The 18,508-nt window shown below is 40.8% G+C and overlaps 1 pseudogene; it reads left to right on the plus strand.

Annotated features, from left to right (window-relative positions):
- The window catches only part of LOC127429234 (transcriptional regulator ATRX-like), a 52,121-nt pseudogene that overhangs the window by 12,674 nt on the left and 20,939 nt on the right, over positions 1 to 18,508 (plus strand).

The following is an 18,508-nucleotide window of genomic DNA, read 5'->3' on the forward strand; positions in this document are numbered from 1 at the left end:
GAAAGGCAGAGGTAAAAGAATGGCTAGATTTTTTTTTAATTAAGCTGTGTGTGCATTAGTAGGCAGTAGTGTAGTGTAGGGCATACGCAGGCATACGCTGTATGCTCACCTATCTTTCTCAGGATTTTGCGTATGCCCACCTAAAATAAGTGATGATACATATGGCCGCCAGAACGAGTAAGCTTTTGACCTGGAACTTTTTCAATCTATTAACGTGATGCCGCAGCACCGTTGAGTGAAAGTTTAATTTTTTTTGTGGTTATTTTAAAAAGTGTACAGAGATTCTCTCTAAACGCGCACGGAGCAGCGGTAGGCAGGAGCGCAACTGATGGCACAGGCAAGACAGACAGTCCGACTAAGCTGATCGACCAATCAGAACGTTCATTTCAGACGCAACTGGATATTTGCTATCCAATCATATTTTCCCTTTTAGTAAGGGGTGGGACATTTCCAACGTCTAATGCAGATGCTCAAGCATCCCTGGAGTAACCATAATTTGCGCTGTAAATTTATTTCCCTGCTAAACGTAAATATATATATATATATATATATAGTTTATACATTTAAAAAAAAAAAATTATTAACATTTTTATTGATTCCATACACAAACCAATAAACACAACATAAAATTCGGAATCAGTTATATTAATTAAAACCCCTCCCCCTGAACATCCCCCCCCCCCCCACCTGACACAAACACGCATTACAGTGGTCTCTTACAATTATTAAAAAAAAAAACAACTTTCAAAAAACAAGTGCACATACACATCAAATTAAAAATCAAAAATCCCTCTCCACTGCCCCTCCCCGAGAACCCTCCAAAAAATCCAAATATCCACTCCACTTCCTATTAAACAAATCCCACTTTCCCAACCTTCTGCAGATTGGACCAAATTATCAAACGATCTTAACCCACCACTCTCATATAAGTCACCGAGTGTATTAACACCCCTCTCAGTCCACGCCGACCAGCAGAAAGGGGACTCACCAATACGCAACCTTGGGTTTAGCCATATGCTCGAGGCAGCATTTAAATAAATGTCTGAATTAAACACTCTGGACAATTTTGTCCATAGCGCGTGCAGATGTGAGATAACGGGGTGCAACTTAACTTCTCCAATTAGTTTAATAGAAAGGCTTTGTAATAGTAAAATAGGGGCAATAACTTTCTGTTCAGTTCCAAACCAGGGAGGGGCTCTCTCAGGTGGAAGTGACCAATGAGCTAAATGTCTGAGACCAAATGCATAATAATAAAACAAAATCTTGGGTAGGCCTAGCCCACCTTTGTCAGTTGGTCTATGTAACTTGTTGAAATGTAACCTGGGACGCTTTCCGTTCCAAATGAAGGACTTCGCTATGCTATAAAATTGCTTGAAATAAGAGAGGGGGACATCAACAGGGAGAGATTGTAGTAGGTAGTTGAATTTTGGAATACAATTCATTTTAATAACATTAACCTTCCCAATCATCGATAAATGTAATGAAGCCCACCTACTCACATCACTCGAAAACCTTTTTATTAAAGGGTCAAAATTAACTCAGACTAAATCACATAATTTTGCTGGGAAAAAAATGCCCAAATACTTAATGCCCTGTTTGGGCCATTGAAAGGCGCCCGGTTGAAAAGCCATTACTGGGCAGTACGCAGTCAGAGCTAAAGCTTTGGATTTAGACCAATTAACTCTGTATCCCGAAACTTTAGAAAAGGAATTAATAATTCTGTGGAGGCAAGGCATAGATCTAGTGGGGTCGGAGACGAATAATAAAATATCATCTGTGTAAAGTAAAAGTTTATGTGCCATGCCTCCCGCCGTCACCCCTGGAAAATCATCATCCTTTCTTATCTCGGCTGCTAATGGTTCCAGGGCAAGACAGAACAATAATGGGGAAAGAGGGCAACCCTGCCGAGTGCCCCTATTCAGAGTAAAATAATCTGAAATGAATCCATTTGTTTGTACCGCCGCTACAGGGTGTCTATAAAGTAACTTAATCCATCCGATAAAAGTATTTCCAAACACGTATATTTCCAGCATCTTAAAAAGATAATCCCATTCTACCATATCAAATGCCTTTTCGGCGTCAAGAGAACAGAGTCTGATCATTCACCACTGACCACATGATATTAATGAGACGCCTAATGTTGTCAGATGAGCTGCGGCCCCTAATAAACCCTACCTGATCTATATATATATATATATATATATATAAGAGATCTCATAACTTAATCGGTTAGCCAGAATTTTTGGCAAAATGTTTACATCTAGCTGGATCAGGGAAATTGCACGGTAACTTTTACACTCCCTTGGATCTTTGTCCTTTTTAAGAATCAGGCTGATCCGGGCTTTTGTCATGGTTGGGGGAAGCTTTCCATTCTTTAATGACTCTGTATAAAATTCTAACAAATGTGGAGCCAATTCTGTAGCATAAGATCTAAAAAAATTCTGCGGCAAAGCCATCTGGCCCCGGAGCCTTGTCAGTAGGCAGGGCCTTAATTACCTCGCCAAGCTCCTCCAAGGTTATCTCAGATTCAAGAGAATTTTTTTTGCTTGGTTGTCAGTTTAGGGAGTTCTAATGGTTCCACAATGTTTCTAATATCTTCATCAGTAGATGAAGACGTGGAACTATAAAGATCAAGATAGAATTCTTTAAAAGCATTATTAATATCAATGGCCGAGGTAAAAATTTCACCACCAGCAGATTTCACTGAGGGAATGGTAGAAAAAGACTCTCTCTGCTTTATATATCTAGCCAGAAGCTTTCCTGCTTCGTCCCCCAACTCAAAGTATGACTGTCTTGCCCTGAATAACCAAAACTCCACTTTCCGTGACAAAATAGTTTTATATCTGTATTTCAATCGGGTTAATTCTCTGAGGTCATCAGACGACATTTGGCGCTTCAGCTCTGCCTCTGCACTTTTAATATTCTCTTCCAACTCCACGAGTTCTCGTGCTTTGGATTTTTTGGTGAATGAGGCATACTGTATGATCCGACCCCTAAGAACCACCTTAAGTGCCTCCCAAGCCACGCCCACAGAAGATATGAGGACCAGTTGGTCTCCATATAAACATTGATTTCGGTCTTTAACATTTGTTGGAAATCAGGATTTTGCAAAAGGGATACATTAAAGCACCAGCTGTATGATTTCTTTTTCTCCATATGTGGCAACACCACCAAGCTCACCAGGGTGTGATCTGAGACTAAGATGTTTCCAATTGAGCAAACAACAACAGATGAAATGAGGGACTTAGATATAAAAAATATCTATTCTAGAATAAATCTTATGGACTAATGAAAAAAATTTATAGTCTCTACCAGATGGGTTCAAAAGTTGCCAAATATCTGCAAGACCAAGATTTTTACACATGTGAAGTTTCAATGTTGCTCTAGGAGGCTTACACACTTTTGCTTGACTATGTTCAAGGACTGAGTCCATCAATAGATTAAAGTCTCCTCTCAATATTATATCATGAGGGGTGCTAGCAGCTTGCAACATCCCTTCAAGATCTATAAAAAAGCCCTGATCATCAACGTTAGGCACATAAATATTAGCCAAAACCAACCTTTGTCCCTGAATTTCTGCTAAGACAATAATGGCTCTTCCTAATTTATCTTTAATCTGTTTGAGAAATTTGAATTGTAGACGTTTACTTATTAATGAAATGACTCCCCTGCTCTTATTTGAGCCAGTGCTAAAGAAAACATGTCCACCCAATATCTTCCCATCTTCAGCTTCGTGCAGGGAAAGATGCGTTTCTTGAAGAAACACTGTCATATTTTTTACGCTTAAGAAAAGAAATAACTTTCCTTCTTTTTATGGGGTGCCCCAACCCATTCACGTTCCATGTGGAAAGATAACCCACTCATATTAACATTTGTCATTTTGATATAATAGAAAAAATAAATTGTGTGTCAAAAACAAGATTATACAGACCACATTCCAACATTATTCCAACAATCAAACCCCGAACTTACCCCCGAACAAAACAAACAGGAAAAAAAAAAAGTGCGCAGCACAGCGCCAACCGGCGTCAATCCCTTTAAACTCAAAGAGTCCATGAACGCCTACGAGAGCCCCCGCGACAACTTTGCCATCGGATTATTCAAGTCCAGTGCTTCTGCACAAATTTTGTTTGGCAAAATTACATAACAGAAAATACTTTGTAAAACAAACCCCAGCCAATAGGCAGAATAAACACAAAGAACATGTAGATTCATTCACAGAACTGTCTCGAAGTTGTGTTCCTCCACAAAACAAATTCCAGCCGATATAAAGCCATTCAGTTTCCTCGGACAGACAAACAATTGTTCAGTGAGCCGGCTGTTATGAGTTCAGCAGATGATGTAATCATTCTACTGTCCCTTAAAAATACTCCACAAAAACAAACACCAGCCAACAGGAGGCATAAGCACAAAGATTCATCCACAACTGTCCCTAAGCAGTGTAATTCCACAAAACAAACTCCAGCCGCTAGGTGGAGCCAGCACAAAAAAAAAAAAAAAGCACCCCAGTTTCTCGAATGGTCAAGTGTGTATTATTCACTTGGAGGCTGCATAAAAAAAATACACCATGACTTAGTCCATCAACTTTATAAAAGACATCCTTTGTGTCGGCATGAAGATATTTTGCATTCATTCTTAGTATCCATTCTCAATCTGGCCGGGAACTTCAGTGTAAAAGCGATCATCCATCCATGCAAAAGTTTCTTGAAGGAGTCATGCCACAAAACAAACTCTAGCCGCTAGGCGGAACCAATGCAAAAAGAAACAAAAATGGTGCCCAGCATCCTCGGACAGCCAGAGTAAGTACAGCAAGTTAATCCACTCTGGAGCTACATGAGAAACCCCAAATGGCTTACTCACCCATTGTTTTTATAAAAGACAGTGCTTGCTTGGGACACGTAAATACCCTGCGACCATCCTTTCGTGTCTATTCTCAGTCTGGCCGGAAACATCAGTGCAAAAGTGATCTTCCGTTGATGTAAGAGATTCTTACATTCCTTGAATCGATCGCATTTCTCTCTTGTCGAATTCGCAAAGTCCAGGAACAAGAAAACATTGTGATTCTTCCAAGAAATCTTTCCTTTGCTCCTTGCCTCGCGCAACACAAGATCTCTATCGGTTGATCTCAGAAATTTGGCCAGAATTGATCGGGGCCTGTCTCCTTCAGCAGATCTGCGAGCCAGGAGCTCGCAGATTTCCAGTTTATGGCCGAGCAGACTTGGGGAAACAGCTCGTCTAGGAATTTCACCATATCTCTGCCTTCTTTATGCTCAGGAATTCCAACAAATCTGTACGTTATTCCTTCGGCTCCTATTTTCCAAATCTTCCAGTTTTTCCAAAATTTATATTTTGGTTGCGGGCGGATTAACGGATAATTCCCTTTCCGATGACTCCAGATAATCGATCCGTTTCTCAACATCTGCCACTCTTGTAACCAACTCAGAGAATTTTGTTTCCATCACTGTAATCGATAGACGTATTACAGCGATATCCTCCAAGTCAGCAACAACCTTCGTCAACATCACCGAGATGTTGGACAGTTGACGCTGCATTTCTTCTCCCGTGGCACTTTCCAAATCGAGTCCCCGGTCTGCAGGCCCAGAGGTTTCATCTTGAGCACGTAAGTGTCTTTTAATGTCTCCAGATCCTGAGGATTTTGACTTCTTTGCCATGTTTACCTCAAAGAACAAATATGTAACTGGGAGTATCAAATCTCACCGGATTATAATTATTAAAAAAAAAACAGCAAAGTGCGCAGAGCTCGTGATTCACACGTCTGCTGCTCGCATGGCATCTCATGATCCGTTTATACATTTAAATTTAACTTCTGCAATTAAACTGAGAAAATACATCATGTTATTGCACCTGTGCTAGTTTTTGATGCTCTTTGCAGATGCCTGATAACTGTGTCCCGAAATTACATCAGATGTCCTTTTTTGTGCCTTTTACTGCTGTCGGTGGTGCCTTTTTCCCGTGATATCAAATCATTTAAGTTTATATTTCTAAGTAGGAAAACAATTTCACTATACACAGAAAAGCATATAAAACAAATAAAGAATTCTTTTGTAGGCTATATATGTTAATACAAGATAACGTGTTAATGTGAACATTACTACACTTATATGAGCTATACAGTGCTTAAGTTTATTGCGTATTATTAGTTTATTAATTAGAGTAATTATAAAGTATTAACAATTTTCATAGTAGCCTAATGAAAGCAACATTGAGACCTATTAATTTAAATACATATTTAACATAGTTACCATACCATGGTTCTTAGTAGTGTACTGTACACCATGCCAGCAAGAAACTTACCCTGATATTGGGACTATGATTACAACAGCCAATATTTTTTTTTATGGGAAAAATATTTTTCTTAAACATTTTACATATGTATTGTATATAAATGTAAATATATATAAAAAGAGCTGTGTCTTTGTGTTTTTTAAAAGAGGCTAGAGAAACCGTTGTTTGGGTGGAATTCGTTAGGTCATTCCACCAGCGGAGCACAGTCGAAGTGAAAGTCCGGGAAAACGATTTTGTGTTTCTATGACATGGCACCACGAGGCGTCGTTCACCCACAGAACGTAGGGCACATAGGCCTGAAGTAGTAAGTTTAGATCAGGGGTTGCGGAGCCAGTGGTTGTTCTGTAAGCAAGCATCAATGCCTTGAACTTAATGCGAGCAAGCATTAGCAGCCAGTGTAGTTTAATGAAGAGAGGTGTGACATGCGCTCTCTTGGGCTCGTTAAAGGCCAATTTAATCATGCCGCCGCATTCTGGATCAATTGCAGAGGTTTAATTTGTACATGCAGGAAGGCCTGCCAGAAGAGCATTGCAGTAGTCCAGTCTGGATAAATAAGGGCCTAACAAGGAGTTGTGTAGCATGCTCTAATAGGAAGGGTCAAATCTGCAAGATCGGGCAGTCCTTGCAATGTGGTCCATGAAGTTCAACTGATCGTTGAACACAACATCAAGATTTCTGGCTGTCCTGGATGGTGTAATCGTTGATGAGTCTAGTTGAATGGTGAAATTGTGATGAACCACTGGGCTCTCTGGAACAACGAGAAGTTCTGTTTTTGCAGGATTGAGTTGGAGGTGGTGTTCATTCATCCAATCCGAAATGTGTCCCAGGAAAGCTGAGATCTGTTCAGCTACCCTAGGTTCATCAGGCTGGAATGAGTGGTAGACTTGTGTGCCATCAACATTGCAATGATAGGAAATTCCATGTGCCGGAATGACAGATCCCAGTGATGACATGTAGATAAAGAAGAGGAGAGGTCCAAACACTGAATCCTGAGGTACCCCAGTAGCTAGTTGGTTAGATTTGGACACCGCTCCCCTCCAAGACAACCTGAAAGACCTTCCTGTGAAGTAAGACTCGAACCAGCGGAGCACAGTTTCTGCGATGTTCAACCCTCACGGCAAAGGGCATTGAATTTGGTGGTTTACGGTGTCAAAAGCAGCAGACAGATCCAGCAGAATGAGAGCAGACAATTTGGATGCAGCCTTTGCCAGTCTCAGAGCTTCAGTAACAGGCAGTAGGGCAGTTTCTGTAGAGTGTCCACTTTTGAAGCCAGACTGGTTGCTGTCTAGCAGGTTGTTCTGGGAGAGAAAAGAGGAAATTTGGTTGAATTCGAATCGTTTGTGTTTTTGCTATGAATGAGAGGAGAGAGAGACTGGTCTGTAATTTTCTAAGAGTGCAGGGTTTCGTGTGGGTTTCTTAAGCAGAGGGGTTTTCCGAGCTTGCTTAAATGTATTGGGAAAGGTACCAGTGAGAAGAGATGTGTTAATATTGTGTGTGAGTGCAAGTAGGATTGAAGGAGACATGACTTGGAGGAGATGGGAGGGAATAGGATCCAGGGGGCAGGTAGTAGCATTATAGAATTATCTGTAAATGTATTCATATTTTGGAAATCATGAAAAAAATCCAGATAATGCAACCTTTGGTGCCAATCACTTTCTGTAAGAAAATGAGGAAGAGTGCGTTAATAAAAAGCTGGATCCTCTGTGGTGTGGAACTGACACCATCAAGCTTTCCTACTGGCACTTGTTCTGCCACAAACACAGAGAGAGAAGCAGTAATCTTCTAAATTACCTCAGGAATTATTGAAATGCCTAACACATTTGTCAACTGTGTTTATCTATTTCTATCTAGCATATAGTGCCTAAAAGGATTGCAGTATCCTATGGAAGGGTAAATCCAAGGCAAATGCTTGTGTCCAAATAAAAAGAGAGAAGTCTTGGATTTAAGTGTCGAGTAGATAAAATAACGGAGTATTAAAAATGTTTTATTTTTTAACAAAGTTGTTTCATTGCAATGAACATAACGGGTCTACCATTACATTGGACATTGTTTTAAATAAAACTAAAATTTCTATCTTTTTTTTCCTCCTCAATTTGGAATTCCCAATGCACTCTAAGTCCTCATGGTGGCGTAGTGACTCAATCCGGGTGGCGGAGGACAAAACTCAGTTACCTCGGCGTCTGAGACATCAACCCGCGCATCTTATCACGTGGCTTGTTGAGCATGTCACCGCGGAGACATAGCGCATGTGGAGGCTTCACGCCATCCACCCTGGCATCCTCGCACAACTCACCTTGCGCCCCACCAAGAGCGAACCACATTATAGCGACCACGAGGAGGTTACCCCATGTGACTCTACCCTCCCTAGCATCCGGGCCAATTTGGTTGCTTAGGAGACCTAGCTGGAGTCAATCAGCACACCCTGGGATTTGAACTCGTGAACTCCAGGGGTGGTAGTCAGCGTCTTTACTCACTGAGCTACCCAGGCCCCCCTCTATCTTTAAATGTTTAAATTTCTGTAAATGTAAAGTTTTGAACCATTTTCCATAAAATAAATGTAGATCGTGATATCACTATCAGCCAAAAATTTCAAAAATATTGTGAAAAAAATTATTAGCTTATATCGCCCACCTAATCTAGATCATAGAGTAATTTTAGAATAGAGAAAATTCTCAATCTATCATCTCCATTTGCAGCTGTTTTATTTCTGGATGGTGTAAAATTTTCACATTTTAGCTTACATACGTGTGTGTGTTTGTGTGTGAGAATATGAAATGAAGAGGGTAAACTGGACTGATCTTTGTGTCTGTTTCAGGGTATGAGATGGAAAGGGTAAACTGCACTGCATGTGGTCAGCAGGTGAATCATTTCCAGCGTGACTCAGTCTATAGGCACCCTATGCTTAAAGTACTCATCTGCAAGGTATGTATATGTGCGTGTATAAATATTCAGGAAAAGAAGTGTTGAAATAAAAAGACTTATGTTCTCGTCTCTTCTATTTACTTGAATTATGCAGCCCTAGTCTCTTATTTTTCCAGAGTGATTTGCATATTTGATTGTATCTGTTTGTTTTCTTTCTAGACTTGTTTTAAGTATTATATGAGTGATGACATCAGCAAGGATTCTGAGGGAATGGATGAGCAATGCAGGTACATGATTGAGTGATGAATAGCAATCTAACAACGTGTGATGGATGTTTAGATAGTTTGGCAGTGTTTATGTTTGGATGGAAGTTTTGGATTGTGTGTATTATAAGTGTTTAAATGGTGTTTATTGCAAATAAACAATAAACAAAAAAGTTTAAATTATTGTTTATTGGGTTAAGCATATTGTTAATTTTGTTTAAAAATTCTTATTATAATCATGTCTTTTTTTTTGTTTTTTGCCCATGACTGTGTGTGATATTCGCATACAAAGCTTCCAAACATTTGTATCTGTACACAAAGACAAGCTTCTTCAGTTCCCTGCAGTATATTCTCAACTATTGGCATTTTTTTTTTGTTATTAACTATTTTAATTGATTCCATTCACAAATTAAATAAACATAACAGAAAATACAGAATCGAATTATATACATTAAGCACCTCCCCCCACACCCGACACAAACATGCACTCCAGTGGTCATAATTATTTCGAACATAAACATTTTAAAAAGTATACTTTCAAATAACAATAAGAATGCACATACACATTTAAAACTACAAATCCCTCTCCATTGCTCCTGCCCGAGAACCCTCCAAAAAGGCCATATATCTACCCCACTTCCTATTAAACAAATCCCATTTTCCCAGCCTTCTATATATCATCTCCTTGAATGCCGCCACCCCGCCCATCTCTGTGCACCACTCCTGAAATGAGGGTGTTCCAACCGACTTCGATCCCCTAAGAATGATCCGTCTGCCGATCATAACTCCGGCTAGGACCCAACTATTTATATATCTATCCCCTATATTAATGACCGCCCCATCGCCTAAGATACAGAGTCTGGGACAAAATGAAAATTGAGTGTCCAATACGTCACACATAAATCTCTGAACCCTCAACCAAAATTCTTGGATCTTAACATACCACCAAAAAACATGGGTTGTCCCCATCTTCTGATTGGCATCGCCAGCAGGTGTTTGTGTCTTTAAGATCAAGCCTATACAATCTAGAGGGTGTCCAATAGAATTGATGTAAAATCTTAAACTGCATAATGCACACCCTTGCATCTCTAGATGTAGACTTGACATTTTTTCTTAATCCTAGCCCACACTCCCTCCTGCAATACCAAGTTTAAATCTTTCTCCCATAATCTCTTGAGAGAAGTTGAAGCTCTGTCCGCCAGACTCTGAATTAGCAGGGAGTAATACACTGATGCCTCATGCCCTTTCCCAAAAGCAGTAATTACCACTCCCGGAGTATCTGCTGCTTTAGGGGGGTGTATGCTACTCCCAAAAATAGTACAGAGCAGGTGGCGCAGCTGTTAATACCTAAAGAACTGAGATCTAGGAATCCTAAAATGTTGAACCATATTTTCAAAGGATCTCAACACTCCACTCTCATATAGGTCACCAAATGTATTAACCTCCCTCACAATCCATTCTGACCAGCAGAAAGGGGACTTATTAATACATAATTTTGGGTTCAGCCAAATGCTCGAGGCAGCATTTAAATAAATGTCTGAATTAAACACTCTTTGTCCAAATGCGAGATAACGGGGTGTAACTTCTCCGGTTAGTTTAATAGAAAGGCCTTGCAATGGCGAAATAGAGGCAAGAACTTCTTGTTCAATACAAAACCAGGGAGGGGCTCTCTCAGGTGGAAGCGACCAATGAGCCAAATGTCTGAGACTGAATGCATAATAATAAAACAAAATCTTGGGTAGGCCTAGCCCACCTTTGTCAATCGGCCTATGTAATTTATTGAAATGTAATCTGGGACATTTACCATTCCAAATAAAGGATTTAGCTATGCTATCAAATTGCTTGAAATAAGAGAGGGGGACATCTACAGGATGAGAATGTAGCAGGTATTTGAATTTTGGAATACAATTCATTTTAATAACATTAACCTTTCCAGTCATAGATAAATGTAATGAAGCCCACCTGCCCACATCACTCAAAAACCTTTTTATTAAGGGGTCAAAATTAACTCTAACTAAAGCACACATATTTGCTGGGAATAAAGCGCCCATATACTTAATGCCCTGTTTGGGCCACTGGAAGGTGCCCGGCTGAAAAGCCGTTACTGGGCAGTACTCGTCAGAGCCAAAGCTTCGGATTTAGAGCAATTGACTCTGTATCCTGAGAACAAATAATTAATAATTCTGTGGAGGCAAGACATAGATCTAGTGGGGTCGGAGACAAATAATAAAATATCATCTGCGTAAAGCAAAAGCTTATGCGCTGTACCTCCCGCCACCACCCCTGGAAAATCATCCTCCTTTCTTATCGTGGCTACTAATGGTTCCAGGGCAAGACAGAACAATAATGGGGAAAGAGGGCAACCCTGCCGGGTGCCCCTATCCAGAGTAAAATAATCTGAAATTAATCCATTTGTTTGTACCGCTGCTACCGGGTGTCTATAAAGTAACTTAATCCATCCAATAAAAGTATTCCGAACCCATATATTTCCAAAATCTTAAAAAGATAATCCCATTCTACCATATCAAACGCCTTTTCGGCATCAAGTGAGATGGCAGCAACCGTAGTCTTATTTGCCACTGACCACATGATATTGATCAAACGCCTAATGTTATCTGAAGAGCTGCGGCACTGAATAAACCCCACCTGATCTATATGTATAAGAGATGTCATAACTTTAACTAATCGGTTAGCCAAAATTTTGGACAATATTTTAACGTCTAGCTGGATCAGGGAAATTGGACGGTAACTCTTACTCATTTGGATCTTTGTCCTTTTTAAGAATCAGACTGATCCAGGCTTGTGTCATGGTTGGCGGAAGCTTTCCATTCTTTAATGATTCCATATAAACGTCTAACAAAAGTGGAGCCAGTTCTGTAACATAAGATCTAAAAAAATCAGCGGCAAAGCGATCTGGCCCCAGAGCCTTGCCTGTAGCAAGGCCTTAATTACCTCGCCAAGCTCCTCCAAGGTTATCTCAGAATCAAGAATTTTTTTGCTCAGTTGTCAGTTTAGGAAGTTCTAATGGTTCCACAAAGTTTTGAATAGCTTCATCAGTAGACAAAGATGTGGAACTATAGCATCATTAATATCAATGGCTGAGTTAAATATTTCACCACCAGCAGATTTCACTGAGGAAATGGTAGAAAAAGACTCTCTCTGCTTTATATATCTAGCCAAAAGCTTCCCTGCTTTGTCCTCTGACTCAAAGTATGACTGTCTTGCCCGGAATAGCCAAAATTCCACCTTCTAAGACAAAATAGTATTATATCTATTTTTCAATCGGGCCAATTCTCTGAGGCCATCAGATGACATTCGGTGCTTCAGCTCTGCCTCGGCACTTTTAATATTCCCTTCCAACTCCACAAGTTCTCGTGCTTTGGATTTTTTGGTGAATGAGGCATACTGTATGATCTGGCTCCTAAGAACCACCTTAAGTGCCTCCCAAGCCATGCCCACAGAGGATAATGAGTACCAGTTGGTCTCCATATAAACATTGATTTCAGCCTTTATCATTTGTTGGAATTCAGGATTTTGAAAAAGGGATACATTAAAGCACCAACTATATGATTTCCTTTTCTCCATATGTGGCAACACCTCTAAATTCACAAGGGCATGATCTGAGACTAAAATGTTTCCAATTGAGCAATCAACAACAGATGAAATGAGGGTCTTGGATATAAAAAAAAAAAAAATCTACTCTAGAATAAATCTTATGGACTGATGAAAAAATGTATAGTCCCTACCAGATGGGTTCAAACGTCACCACATATCTGGAAGATCAAGATTTTTACACATCCTGTAAAGCGTCAATGTAGCTCTAGGGGGCTTACACACTTTTGCTTCACTATGATCAAGGACCGAGTCCATCAGAAGATCAAAGTCTCCTCCCAATATTATATCATGAGGGGTGCCAGCGGCATGCAGTATTCCTTCAAGATCTATAAAAAAGCCCTGATCATCAACGTTAGGTGCGTAAATATTAGCCAAAGTAAGACTTTGCCCTGAATTTCTGCTAAAACAATAATGACTCTTCCTAATTTATCTTTAATCTGCTTGTGACATTTAAATTGTAGATGCTTACTTATCAGTGTAATGACTCCCCTGCTTTTACTTGAGCCAGCACTAAAGAAAACATGTCCACCCCATATCATCCCAAATTTTTCTGCTTCCTGTGGAGAAAGATGCGTTTATTGAAGAAACACTATATATCATATTTCTTAGGCTTTAGAAGAGAAATAACCTTCTTTTTATGGGGTGCCCCAACCCATTCACATTCCACGTGGAGAGAGACAATCCACTAATATTAACATTTTACATTTTGACATATTAGAAAAAACAGATTGTGTCAAAAACAAAATTATAAAGACCACATTCCAACATTAGTGCAACAATCAAACCCCAAACTTCCCCCCTGAACCAAACAAACAGAAAAAAGAAAAACGTGTGCATTAACCCCGTGCATGACAGTGCCAACTGGTGTCCATCCCTTTAAACTCAAACAGTCCATGTACGCCTACGAGAGCCCCCGTGACAACTTTGCCGTCAGATTGCTCAAGTCCGATGTTTCTATACAAATTTTGTGAGAGAGAATTACACAACAAAATATAATCTATAAAACAAACTCCAGCCAGTAGGCAGAATAAACACAAGGAACATGTAGATTCATCCACATAACTGTCCCATAGGTGTGTTCCTACACAAAACAAACTCCAGCCACTAGGCGGAACAAGCACAAAAAAAAAAAAGGCGCTCCGTTTCCTCGGACATTCAAACGTATGTTCAGTGAGCCGGCTCTTTCAGCTGCTACATGAGTGCAACAAATGACCTAATCACTCCAATGACTTGCAAGAAATACTCCACAAAACAAACTCCATCCAACAGGAGGCATAAGCACAAAGAACGTGCAGATTCATCCACAAAACTGTCCCGAAGGAGTGTTACTCCACAAAACAAACTCCAGCTGCTAGGTGGAACCAGCACAAAAAGGTGCTCGGTTTCCTTGAGCAGTCATGTGACTGTTCAGTGAGTCGGTCCACTTGTTTGCAACATGAGTACCACAAAAGAACTTACTCTATTGACTTTATGAAGGACATCGCTTGCTGTGGGCATGTAAATATTTTACGGCCACCCTTAGTATCTATTCTCACTTTGTCCGGGAACATCAGTGCAAAAGCGACCTTTCGTTGATGTAAGACTTTCTTGCATTCCTTGAATCGATCACACTTCTTTCTTGTCAAATTTGCAAAGTCTGGGAACAATGCTGTGGTTCTTCCAAGAAAGCCTTCCTTTACTCCTCGCCTCGCGTAACACGAGATCTTATCGGATGATCTCAGAAATTTGGCCAGAATTGATCGGGGCCTGTCTCCCTCAGCGGATCGCCGAGCCGGAACCATGTGAGCTCACTTGATTTCCAGCTTATGGTCTGTTATGTCAAGCAGACTCGGAGCCCGTCCAGGAATTTCACCATATCCTGATCCTCTTCGGCCTCAGAAATTCCAACAATACGGACATTATTCCGCTGGCTACGGTTCTCCATGTCCTCCAACTTCTCCCAGACATGCTCCAAATCCACCTTGGTCGCTAGCAGATTAGCAGATAGTTCCCTCTCTTGTAACCACCTCAGTGAATTTCGTCTCCATGGCAGTGATCGATCGACATATTACAGCAAGATCCTCCAAGTCAGCAACAACCTTCGTCAGCATTGCCGACATGTTCAACATTTCTCGCAGAATTTCCCTAATTTCTCCGACCAAATCAGCTCCCTGGCTCGGGGCCTTCACGGGGGTGTCAGCTTGAGCATGTAAGTGTCTTTTAAAGTCTCCAGAGCCCAAGGATTTTGAATGCTTTGGCATACTGTCCTCCTAGAACAGTTAATGAACAGTGTATCGAATCTCACCGGTTTATGACATTAATAGTTTTAAAACTAGCAAAGTGCGCAGAGCTCGCCGTTCACACGTCTGAACCCCACATGGCGTCACACGACTCCCCCTGTAATCATGTGTCTTAACCAAACTAACGTTTGCTAGTGAATTGCACAAAGAAATGTTTGGGTCATATTTTTTCATAAATAAAATTTTTCATGACAATTAACTTCAACACCTCCCTCCAAATTCTCACTGCTGGAATGTGAAAAAACTTATTCTCATAAAACAATGAAAATAATGTCTGGACATAGCTTTTTTTTTGCATTATTATTAAAATTAGGGATGTCAGTTGGTGGTTTGAACGACTAGTAGACATGTCAGTATTAAGGATAATATTGTATAATTAGGCTCAGTTATGTTCACGTGACAACTTTTAGAGGGATATACGGACTCTTAAGTGCAGCATGTCAATATGGTGACTAATGGATATTCAACAAATAAATTGGCTAAATAACTATAACATCTTATTCCACAAAACTATTAAAGTAAGAAATAAGAAAGGCTCCCATTAAGAACGGCACAAAACCGCTTATGCGCATCCTGAATGCAGTGCTTTAGGGCAATCCTCGCTGAGCATTCAAGAGCCTTTTTGTAATAAACCTTTTTTACTACAACTATTTATTCAAGCATTGTCAGACAGAATCACCAAAAGACTTTAATCTGTACGCAGCACCTCACATATACGGGAATATTACTCGCAGCATAGGATTTCATGTCCGACAGTGATTGTCTTGAAATGTATTGTGATGCAGCGCTTTGCTGTAACAGCAGCCCATAAAAAGACTAAACGTAAAGCATTAAAGAGACAAGACTTCTTGCAGAGGGTTTTACTGTGCTGACTGTTATTCACTGTTAAAGGTGCTGTAAGCATTATTTTTGTTTTATGGAAAAGTATGCCAAAAAAAATTCCTACTCCCTTAAAGATATTAATGAAATAAGTGTTTTGACTCTGAGATATCTCACCAATCTATGTGACAGCTGTAGACTTTGTAAACTTTTCACCTGTCAATCATTTTGCTCGTTGTCAAAGTGTTGAATTTGAAGCGGATAATTGAGGCCATGATTCATAATTTTTGTCAGTTGAGGGCGCTGTTGTGCCACCGTTGAATTTGACAGCCACCCAAAAAAACAGTGCTGCTTTTTTGCCTGGTTTTGGTCTCAAAATTATCTTTGGAGGGCAAGGTTTTGGAATGAGGGGACGTGGCTAATTCAACAGCTCAGTCACATGAAAGCTTCAGAACGCTAAAATTGCTTACAGCACCATTAAGCACAGCAAGCTATCATCACATAAAATAGCTCTCCAAGAAGTTGCATCTCTCAGTTAATATGAGTTACCTCTCCCATTAAAACCACCACCAGTACTCATCCTTACTAATCGACTAATCAGTTGTTAGACAACTAATCTAATAGTCGACCTCCCTGGCACATTCCTAATTAAAATCACCATAAATTAAATCCTGTCCAACAAATACTACCATGCTGTTCAACACTGTGCAAAAGTCTTAGGCACATTAGATGTTTCACAAAAACATTTATCTTAAGATGGTTATTTTATATCTTCTGCTTTAGTGTGTCAATAGGAAATATACATTTTAGAAAGTAGAACAAGGTGTTCTGCAACAGATGGTATGACCCCAACAGTGCCTGGATCTCAACATCATTGAGCCAGTCTGGGATTGGAGTTGGAGTGTGATGGCACCGAGGATGGCAGCCGTGTTGCGAGCTCCAACACAACTTAGCATTTTATTGTTTTTAATGTTCTTAGTTCATGTTATTTTTGTGTTAGATGTTGTCAGTGTTATTGTATATGACAGACAAACTATTCTGGACATTGGATTTTCATTAACACATCGGAAACAAAGCTTTGAGTCCCACAGTGCCGATGATGCTCTGTTTACAAACTCAGTAGCAGAGCCCTTTGTTTCGAACGTGCGGCCGCAACTATGAAAGTGTAGCCGAAAAAGGGGAAGGAGAGCCAGCGTCCTCGTCAGGGTCAGACGCTGCGCCAACTGACCTCCACTACCCAGCGTTCTTCTGCCGAATGTCCAGTCTCTGGACAACAAGCTCTGCGGACTTAGGGCACGAATCTCCTACCAACGAGAGACACGAGACTGCTGCTTTATCTGCCTTACAGAAACATGGATGTCTACTGAGGTCCCAGACTCAGCAATCGAGCCTATGGGGTTCTCCGTGCATTGCGCGGACAGCACTAAAGATCTCTCGGGAAAAGCAGAGGAGGGGGCGTATGTTTTATGATCAACGATTCATGGTGTGATCGAAGGAACGTACACTAAAGTCTTTTTGCTCCCCTGATCTGGATACCTCACGCTACTGTATCGACCATTCTGGTTACCGAGGGAATTCCCGGCGGTCATCATCACAGCCATGTATATCCCCCCCGCAAGCCGACACGGAGCAAGTGCTAAGGGAACTGTATGGGAGTATAAATGAGCAGGAAACCGCGCACCCTGAGGCCACGTTCATTGTTACGGGACTTTAACAAAGCCAATCTCAGGACAATCTCGCCTAAATACTACCAACACATCAGATGCAACACACAAGGGGACCGGGTTTTAGATCACTGCTACTTTCCCTTCCGGGATGCTTACAAATCCCTCCTCCGCCCACCTTTTGGCAAATCGGACAACTCTTCCATTCTGCTTCTGCCCGCTTACAGGCAGAAACTGAAACAGGAAGCTCCCGCCCTCAGAACGATCCAGTGCTGGTCGGACCAATCGGATTCTATGCTACAGGACTGTTTTGATCATGCGGGCTGGGTGATGTTCCGGTCCGCCTCTGATGGCGACATCGAGGTCTACACTGATACTGCAACGTATTTCATCAGGAAGTGCATAGATGATGATGTGCCAATACGGATCTACCCGAACCAGAAACCGTGGATTAATAGCGATGTACCGTGCGGCACTTAATGCGCGGGCCTCCACTTTTAAATCCGGGAACACTGAGGAGTATAAATATGCCAGTTATACTCTCCGCAAAACAATCAAAGCAGCCAAACAACAATACAAAAACAATGTGGAAGCACAGTTCAACACCATCGACGTGAGAAGTATGTGGCAGGGTATTAACATAATCACAGAGCACAAATCAACTAACCACTCCGCTGTGAACACCACCGCCTCTCTTCCA

Source organism: Myxocyprinus asiaticus, chromosome 3, assembly GCF_019703515.2.
Source record: "Myxocyprinus asiaticus isolate MX2 ecotype Aquarium Trade chromosome 3, UBuf_Myxa_2, whole genome shotgun sequence".
NCBI lineage: Eukaryota > Metazoa > Chordata > Actinopteri > Cypriniformes > Catostomidae > Myxocyprinus > Myxocyprinus asiaticus.